Here is a 10,221-nt window from a genome sequence, read left to right as displayed (position 1 = left end):
GAATTCTAAGGTTTTGGTTTAGGCCTTGAACCAGAACTGCATGGATTTTTTAAGGTACTCAGCATTTTCAAATCACAAAAGGAAATCTTTTTAAAATATTCAAAATTTTGGTGGAAATGAAAAACACCCACAAATTATTTTATATTTTGAAAACATCCAACAACTCTAGGGTTTCTGGTTTTAATCTTGAGCTGTTGGATTGCAGATGTAGATTTTTTGCAATTCTAGGATTGTGTAGAGATTAGTGCATTTTGTGGGTCCGCTGGCATTTTCAGCTTTTGACGTTGCATGAGTTGGAATGCAGGTGTTTTGCGAGGGCTTCCATACAGGTATTATCACCTGAATCTCCTGGCCTTTGCCGTCTCTTGCGAACAAGAGTCATGACCAGCATCATGCCTGGACCTCTCGGCCGGTTCGCGAGACCTGGTATTCTTATGTATTCTTTCAACTCCTGGTTTTCTTTGTAAGCATTTCTTTTTGAGTTTGGTGGGCTATGGTTCATCCATTACTGTTATGATGCAATATGGTGTTTTCTATAAACTAATGCAGACGATTCACATGTGCAACTAAAAGATCAATTGTGAAAGGAGTGCATATTCCTTAGGATTAAGTTAACACCAGATAATACAAAAAAGATATATTTTTCATCTGAGCATTGACGCATTCGAACGTAGGCAGCGATCCACAGGCTCGGGTTGGGAGGTATGTTCGGTCATAGGAACTGGCCCCCTAAGATTTCAACCTTTCTCTGGAAATTGCTTCAGGGGGCAGTACCGGTGGATGCTCGTAGTCAGGACAAAGGTATTCCCCTCGTTTCCAGGTGTGTCTGCTGTGATGAAAGCCCTCAGTCCCGACCAAACCCCGAATCGATCCAGCACCTTTTCCTCTATAGTGCACTAGCCACGACCGTATGGACCCATTTTGGTATCATCTTTGGTATCGACACTCCCCAACCAATCTGTTGATATAAAGCTCAGACAATGGTGGTCTTCGTTCCCAGCTAAGGAAGGCTCAACCCTGTCAAGGAAATTCACAGCCCGCTGCATCTTGTGGGAAATATGGATGATGAGAAACAGGGCCAGATTTGACCAAAGGCCTGTGAAAGCAGCAGTTTGCATCTCAAAGATTAAGTGGTGGATCAATTGGATGCACGGAATCCGAACCTATCTCTTTCATCTCTCAAACACATCGACTGCAGAATTAGGGTTAGGGTTTTCATCCCATGCGCGGAAGGCTCTAGGGTTAGGGTTTCTGTAATTTCTTGGATCTATATTCCTCTCTCTCTTCCATGCCTAGAAATCTCTAGGGTTAGGGTTTTGCAAATCAAGCGAGCGGAGCGATGTCTGGCTACGAAGGTAGATACGAGGGCATCAGCAATTGGAGCTCGGCCACTCAGGCCAAAGGTGCAGGAGGTGAAGACTACAGCGGAGGTTCTTCTCCCTACAACGCTTTCGAAGATCGAGATTCGCAGCGGCAACACAATTCTCGGGGATAAGAACATGGGAGGCCAATGACTAGAGAAAGGGATTGGGAGAGGGAGAAAGATCGGGATTGCCATCACAAGGACCATTATAGGGACAAAAGTGTGAGGGATGAAAGGGGAAGGGACAAATCCGATGATTATGATCATCATCGAAGCCGTGATTATGACAGGCACCATGTTTATGACCGAGACAGAGAAAGGAGGCATAGACATAGATCACATTCTCGTTTAAAGGATAAATCTAGTAGGACTCGATCCAGATCACACTCTCGCTCTCGTTCAAAAAGTAAACGGGCAAGCGGTTTTGACATGGCACCGCCTGGTGCTACTGCAATGCCTGGTACTGCCATTGCAGGGCAAATGCCAGGGGCTCCTCCGGCCGTGCCGAGAATGTTCCCAAGCATGTTTCCTTTTGGGACACCTCAGTTTAGGACCCTTCCATTGATGCCAGCACAAGCAATGACTCAACAGGCAATAAGGCATGCACACCGTGTGTATGTTGGAGGCCTTCCTCCTATGGCAAATGAGCAGACAATTGCAACGTTTTTTAGCCGTGTTATGTCTGCTATTAGAGGAAACAGTGCTGGTCCTAGTGATGCTGTGGTTAATGCGTACATTAATCACGAGAAGAAGTTTGCTTTTGTGGAAATGAGAACTGTTGAAGAAGCGAGCAATGCAATGGCATTAGACGGGATAATTTTTGAGGGAGTTTCTGTGAGGGTTCGAAGACCTATTGATTACAAACCTTCATTGGCTGCGGCACTCGGACCAAGCCAACCCAACCCTCATCTGAATTTAGGTGTTGTTGGTCTCACGCCAGGTTCAATTGGTGGAGCAGAGGGACCTGATCGTATCTTTGTAGGTGGATTGTTGTACTATTTTACAGAAGCACAGATAAGGGAGCTGCTAGAGTCCTTTGGGCCTCTGCGTGGATTCGACCTTGTCAAGGACAGGAACACAGGAAACTCAAAAGGTTATGGTTTCTGTGTCTACCAGGATCTAGCTGTGACGGACATTGCTTGTGCGGTGCTTAATGGTCTGAAAATGGGTGATAAGACTCTAACTGTTCGCGGTGCTACTGCCAGCAGTGGACAGGCAAAACCCGATCAGGAGATCAATTTAGCGCAGGCACAACAACATATAGCTTTCCGAAAAATGGTCTTGCAGGTTGGTACCTGGTCTGGTTGCTGAAAACCCAACTAAGGTTGTCTGCTTGATTGAGGTGGTAACTGCTGATGAGCTGAGGGATGAGGAAGAGTATGAAGAAATATTGGAGGACATGAGAGAAGAAGGCGGGAAGTTTGGGCCACTACTATTGTTATTCCTCGTCCGGACCCAACTGAGGAGGGCATTCCAGGAGTTGGAAGGGTGTTCTTGGAGTATGCTAATACTAAGGGTTCTGCAAAGGCGAAGGCTGCACTCAATGGGAGGAGATTTGGAGGCACTATTGTTACTGCTATCTATTACCCTGAAGAGAAATTTTCCAGTGGAGACTACGAGTAATCTATAAGCAACATGTTCCCTTCTGTACAGTATAATCTTACTATTACTTGCTGAATGACATCAGTTTTTATTTAAATTTTTTTACTGGGTCTTCTTTTCTCTTCATCAAAATCTATTGTCTATGTTAAGCTTTAACCTTGTAGTGATGCATGCATTCTCCTAATCCAATGGTTCTCAGGAATTGGGGAAACAGTTCGTGGATTACCTCAGCCATGTTGATGGTTGAGCTGGCAATGCAAGAAATTTTGAGATGGATAAAAATAAAAAAATATAAAAAATAAAAAGAAAAAAATTGGCTGCACATCAAGCCCGTCAAGCCCGGTTTGCACAGACAAGGCAGTCCTCCCGGGGGCCAAAACTAGAATGGTCCTCACAAGGTCGTGGTCAATTTAGTCAAATGGGCCAAGCCGCCGCTGAACTGGGTGAAGCTTAATGTTGATGGCTCGTCCAGAGGCAACCTGGGGCCATCTGGGGGCGGGGGAATCGTTAGAAATAATGTAGGTTCCTTCCTCTTCGCCTTCAGGTCACCCTATAGGTCGGGGACCAACAATGCAACAGAATTGAGAGCAGTGCATGACAGGTTGCTGTTGTCCCTAAACAAAGGTTTATCCAACATAGAGATCGAATCAGATTCAAGAGTTACGGTCAAAATTCTGTCGGGGAAATCGTGGTTCGCTTGGCACTTCTACCCCTGGGTTACCAGGATCAGAGCCCTCATGTTGAGAGGCAACGTGTCGATCAACCTTATTTGTCGAGAGGCCAATGGCCTGGCTTGCATGGCTAGTGAGAGCCAATCGTCTTTCCTCTTCCTTCACATGCGGGATATTCCGCTCCAGCTTTGGGGTCTAACCTTTCTGGAGAAAGTGGGCCTAGGGTCCGTTAGATTGGTGCCAACAGTCTACTAGTATCATCGCATTCACCTACTGTTTTTTTGTTTTTTTTTTTTGCTTTTCTCAGGAGTTCTCATGTATAGTTTACGATAGGCGAGCCCTCTCTTTTTGGTGTTGTTGCCTTGCCTGAATTAGCTCAGGATGTAAAACCTTTTGATTTATATGAATTTGGTGGACCCAAAGTTCTGGGCTCTGCCTTTCAGGAAAAAAAAAAAACCCTCCACAAAGGCTATCAATAATAATAATAAAGGCTCAGATAAGATGTCTTTGCTATAATCTTGGTTTTTATATTTCTTGTCTTATTAATTCCTTAGTTTTACTGTTAGACTACGGTCTATTAACAATTCCTCGGTTCACCCCCACTCGAAAATGGTGGAGATATCATTGATCTTCTGAATGCGTGTAAAGGAAGGTGTCTAAAGGAACAACATTCTACTGGTCATAGTCCACACTGCAAATAGCGTGGTCTAATTGAACCCGGACTTCACTTTGTTTACTTGCTTTAGATGATTTTTCTTATTCGTTATGATTGAAGTTTGGTTCAACCCTAGCCATCTATTTGGTGAATCTCAGCCTTTAATAATCTTTTTTTCTTCTTTTTTTTTTTTTGGTTCAGAGATTTTACTAACATTTACATTCTCTAGAAATTCAATTCACTACTTTTTTTTTTTAGCTTCGACTTTTAGCCGAAGAATAGAAAATTTGAAAGGGCAAAAAAAAAAAGAACTTTGACTTTTCCCATGTTTCCTAAGAAACCCAAGCATATCAACCACACAAAATTTAATCATTCCCTGTGAAATACTAGGCCAATACATGTCACGCCCCACAATTCGAATACTAAGTGTGCATCCTTAGACCCGAGTTACAGTCCATGACTGGTACACCAAGTGTACATAATTCCACTCATTAGACATTTTTTAGGCGTAATTTAACGTATTCTAAGTTCACACTGAATTATCATTCATATATCTACACAATCACATACTTTTCTATTAACAAACGCATCACATTCACAACCACATAATCAAATTCCAAAATTCGATTACGTCCACCCATTTGGGACTTTTTTTTTTGGAGAACCATTCTCTAATATGTTCCATCAACCAAAATGTACATATTTCGGACTGCCCCTAAAACAAAAAACAGTAGGGGAGTCTATCATGGAGAAATACAAAACACTACACAAAAACCACCGCATAGGAGACATAGCCTCATGCTTCCCTGATCACACCGAACCCACCTCTATCTTGGAAAATCAGACCTCTAACCTGAGAAGGAAGGTCCATGAGGTGGTCAAAGAAAGAGGAGGATTGGGTACCACTACCCAAACGGGCCATCGCATCGGTGAAAGAGTTGCCTTCCCTGAAGATATGCTCAAACTTAATCTGCCCCATAATTTTTAGCCTGGTGATTCTGTTGAGCCAATAACTCCAATTCCAGCCTGGTTTGGAGACCCCATTTAACACGTCAATGACCAGCCTAGAATCCGATTCAACCACAATTTTGGAAAAGCTCCTTTGCAGGCAACGGGCTAGACCGTCATGAATGGCCCACAACTCTGCGAAGGTGCTCGAGCCCTCTCCATAGGCTGAGGAGAAGGCAAAAAGGAAGTTCCCTGAATCACCCCTACAAATCCCTCCACCACCTGATTTCCCTGGATTTCCTCTCGCCGAACCATCCACATTCACTTTAAACCAGCTTGCCATAGGCCTCACCCACCTAACAATCTTAGACAGACAGAGAGGGCTCCTAGTTGCTACCAAAACTCTGGGCCCAAGATTGCTTAAGCTGACAAGGGACGGGCTAGCAAAGTTCCTAGTCGGGCCCTACAAACTTTCAATTTGCCATTTCACTCTGGCTGACACTGCAGAAATAGAGGCGGATCTCCCCTCGAACATCGCTGCATTATGGGATTTCCAGATTTCCCATAAGATGAAACACGGAGCTAGCATAAAAATCTTCTCCCCCTGGTAGATGCCGCTGAACACCATTGCTCTAACCTTACTTCGATGGAGGGCACCGCCATCACACTGATGTCAAAAAGACAGCCGAAACCTGCCTACAATGCCTGGGCAAGCATACCGCCAATGAACAGGTGGTCTAAGGACTCGATTGAGGGCAATTGATAAGATTGAGAATTGCAGCAGACACACTTGGATGCGAGAGGGATGCCTTAGCCTTAGACAGCGCAGTCCACCGGGACCACGTTATGCAGCGACTTCTAGATGAAAAGCGATATTCTGGGGGGGCAACTTCTCATGCCACACTCATTTTGACCAGGCCTTACCTGGGCGCATGATCCTGCTAAAATCCCAAGCGGATTTCACTGAAAAATCCCCCGAGGGGGTCAGAGGCCAAAACTGATAATCGGGACCTTCCGAGGTGCAAAAAATAGCCTAAAATATAAAATCTATTGTCTCCTGCGGAAGGTAAACAATGGCTGCAGAGGGAAGGAGCGGACCATTTGAGTTCAAGACGCTTCTGACCTCCATATCCAGCAGAACGTCCAGGATAGGGGCTTCTACTAATTGCAGGAGCGGGCTTAAGCCGGTCCAATTATCAAACCAGAAGTTGCATTCTCCATTACCAATACTCCATTGCACGTGGGAGTCCAGGACGGGCACTTGAGATAGGATACGCCTCCACAGAGAGGAGGGGAGACAGTGAGGGCGAGCTACCGCAGCTAGAGACAGATCGTGACTATACTTTGCTGACATAAAAGAGCTCCACAGGCTGCCCACTCTCCTAACTTTAATGGCCCACGCCATCTTAAGCCTAAATGCCTTCATAACGTCTGAAAATTTTTTGATCCCCAGGCCGCCTTCTTCCTTAAGGGATGCGATCAAATCCCAGCTCTTCCAATGTAATTTCATCTTCCCGTCTAACCAACCCTAGAAGAAATTGGTAAGAATACCCTCCAAAGTAGCCAGGACCTGAGAGGGAAGGTGAATGGCTACTAGAGAATGCATTGGGATGCTCCCAAGTACATGCTTCACTAAAACTACTCTCCTGGCCTAAGAAAGAATTCTAGCTTGCCACCCTTGGACACGACCCACAATCTTATCGATTAGAGGTTGAAGATCTAATGACTTCAATCAACCTGCATCCATAGGGACGCTAAGATAAGAAAAGGACGTTGAATTTCTTTTTATACCGAGAAGGGCCTTGATAGACTTGATTCTGGAGGCCGGAATCTTAGCCGAACAAAAGAAAGAGCTCTTGTGGAGATTGATCTAGCTTTTGGCTCAACGAGCTTTGGTATGAATCCCGAAACTTCTTAGTCATGAGGAGCAACGATTTACTTTCATTGGTGAATAGAAGAGTGTCATCGGCGTATAAAAGGCGCGAAATAGTTTGGCAGCCTCTCCCGAGCTTAAAAGAACGGCATAAATTCTGACTAACCAAATTTTTCAGGCCTCTACTAAGCACCTCCGCAGAAAGAATGAATAGGCTAGGGGAAAGCGGGTCGCCCTGCCGCAAGCCCCTAGCCGATTGGAAGAAACCTGATATCTCTCCATTGATAAGAACTGAGAACCAGCTGTTTGCCCAACATTTTTCAACCAAATTCTATCAAAGGGGGCTGAAACCAAAACGCTCTAAGGCTTGCTTTAGGAAACACTAATTCACCCTATCGTAAACTTTCTCCATGTCAAGCTTGAGAACCATGTTCCCTCCGCGGACTTTTTTATTAAGATTCCTAAACATTTCCTAGGAGAGGATGATATTTTTTGAGATGGAGCAGCCTTGGATGAACGCACCCTGCTCTTGAGATATAAGCGAAGGAAGTACCGCACTTAGCCTTGTAGATATGATCTTAGAGAAGATATTATAGAAACAATTGTAGAGGCTAACCGGACGAAAATTTGAAAACTTTTTCGAGGAGAAAGATTTTGGAATTAAGCAAATCAGCGAGGTGGTAATTGCCCTGGGGAGATTTCCTCCTTGGAAAAAGAAAATGACGGCCTGCAAAATGTCTTGGCCCACTATGTCCCAGCAGGTGGAAAAGAAGCTCCCGAAAAAGCCATCTGGCCCTAGAGTGCCATCAATTGGCATAGAATTGATGACTTAGTGAACCTCTGAAAGCATTGGGATGGCCATCAGCATGTCATTTTAGCCCTGGGAAAATAACCATGGAATAACGCCCAACAAATTTTAATCGGACGAGGAGGGATGGCCACTAAAAAGGATCTTGAAGTAGTCCGCTGCTGCCTCCTTAAGGCCCGATTGATCATCGATAATCTGCCCATTCTCCAATTCAATATTTCGGATATGTGCTCTTCTATGCTTTTCCATCACGGTCGTATGGAAAAAGTGAGTGTTCTTATCACCCTCCGCCATCCAGTTAACCCTAGATTTCTGCTTCCAGTAGATTTCCTGCAAGAGCTCCAGATTGTTAAGCTTGGCCGAAATCGAGTTGTATTCGAGCTGAAGATTAACGTCGGGCCCTATGGGAGGAAGAGACCCTTGCATATTGAGGTCTAATTCCTCTAGACTTCGTTCTGTAGCCCTGACTTGCTCGAAAAGTTTCCTTAAGATCTCCTTGTTCCATAGTTTAAGATCCCTCTTGACTTGCATTAGTTTACCCAGCACATTATAGATTAGGTGAGAGGAATCTGACTTGTCCTAAGCTGACTTGACCACCTGAATAAAAGACTCATGTTGGGTCCACATACATTGGAATCTGAACGGCTTCTGCCCACTTTCGGCCTAAATAGGAAAGAGCAGGAGCAGCGGGGCGTGATCAGAGCTGATTCGGGGGAGATGGGTGACCTGGAAATGGGGGAAGAGAGAGGACCATGAGGCATTGATCAACACCCTATCCAGCCTTGCCCAAACTCTAGAAGCCCTTGCCTGGTTGTTACACCAAGTGAAATAATTGCCAGAGAAACCCGGGTCTAGCAACCCCGCATTGTTAATTGCATTTGAAATTTCTATAGCACTGGCAATGTCGGTGCCCCTGCGATTTCTTCACTCTGAGTCAGCAATTGTGGCGTTAAAATCCCCACAAACAGCCCAAGGACCTTGAACCGAGGAGGAGAAGGAAATGAACTCGTCCCAAAGCTCTCTTCTCAAGTACTGTGAACATCTGGCATAAACAAATGTAATATGAACAGGGGACTGTATGTTCTGCATATTAACAACAATAGATAAGTATTGGGTAGATGAGTTTAAAATAGTAAGGGAGATAAGGTTCTTAAAGAAGACCCAAATTTTTCCTCCCTTCGCACTATTCGAGCAGGAAGAGTGAAAGCCTATGGAGAGGCCAACTCTCACTTTCTTGTCGTCCCCGAGCATCGGCTCGAGAACAGCCACTATCCAAGGGTTGTGAAGGTTGAGGAGCCTCTTTGCCGATCTGATCGTCTGCTGATTTCCAATGCCTCGAACATTCCATACAATATTTTTATCTATCCATTACACAACCAGTGTTGACGGCCCTACGCTTTAGCCTCCTAAGTCTTGATCCCCAATCACCCCTAGCATAAAGAATTCTATCTCTTCTCAGCCTTTTCTACTCTCTAACAGCTGCTAAGGTTATCTACCAACCTGGCTCAGCTAATTTAGTCAGTTCCTGGTTCTGGATACTCATTTGTTCACAATCCTCATGATAATCTGCCAGCTCCACCAGAGTTGGGGGGTCCCTCTCACCCACCCACGTTGGAAGCCAGATGGATGAGATCTTCCATACACAGTCTGTTTGTGATGCTATGTATGTTTCCTGGCCTGATAGCAGTGGAGAGATAAGGAGATAGATCAACCTCAAGGTCATACCTGCAACCCTAAGTTAGTCTCATGGCCCTCTCCTTCTGATGGTCAGATACAACCACACCTGATCCTGCTCTAGTTCCCCTATGTTTGTTGGAAATTACAAGACCTTTTAAAATCTCCTCATCAAGTAGAGAAAGGTTATTCTCTTTGCTAAGAGGAGGCATAGAGAAGATCTCTAAATCATTTGAAGGAGGCTGGATTCTCACACCTATATTGAGGTTGAGCTGAGCATTACCTTCTGATATGGATCAGTGGATAAGTTGGGGCTGAGTAGTCTGGGAAAGGCTCGGGGAGGAATATTGAGGGGGTTGTTAGAGAAGGTTGGCTAGCTGCTGAAGGGGGAGGGAGTATGGCTGCATACTTCTCACCTTATCTAGTTCCCCTAGAGAAGGAATGGCACCCTCGATTACTTGAATTGGGGAGGTTATCTGAGAGTGGCTAGAAATGGCTACCTCCCTCTGAGATTGAGAGATGCACAAGGACGAAACTTTCTCCCCCGAATTCTGATGCACTGGGTTAAGACCTATGGGTGGACAAGAAGGGGGATCCGGCGGGCGAGGTTGGATATCTTTTGCGGCC

General features: G+C 45.0%; 1 pseudogene; it reads left to right on the top strand.

Moving 5' to 3' along the window:
• Positions 1 to 1,159: 1,159 nt before the first annotated feature.
• LOC131252889 (splicing factor U2af large subunit B-like) lies at positions 1,160 to 3,154 on the top strand (annotated as a pseudogene).
• The last annotated feature ends 7,067 nt before the right edge of the window (positions 3,155 to 10,221 follow it).

Source organism: Magnolia sinica, chromosome 1 (assembly GCF_029962835.1).
Source record: "Magnolia sinica isolate HGM2019 chromosome 1, MsV1, whole genome shotgun sequence".
NCBI classification, from domain to species: Eukaryota; Viridiplantae; Streptophyta; class Magnoliopsida; order Magnoliales; family Magnoliaceae; genus Magnolia; species Magnolia sinica.
Note: the sequence above shows the minus strand (reverse complement) of the source record. Positions and strands in the feature narration are given on the sequence as shown.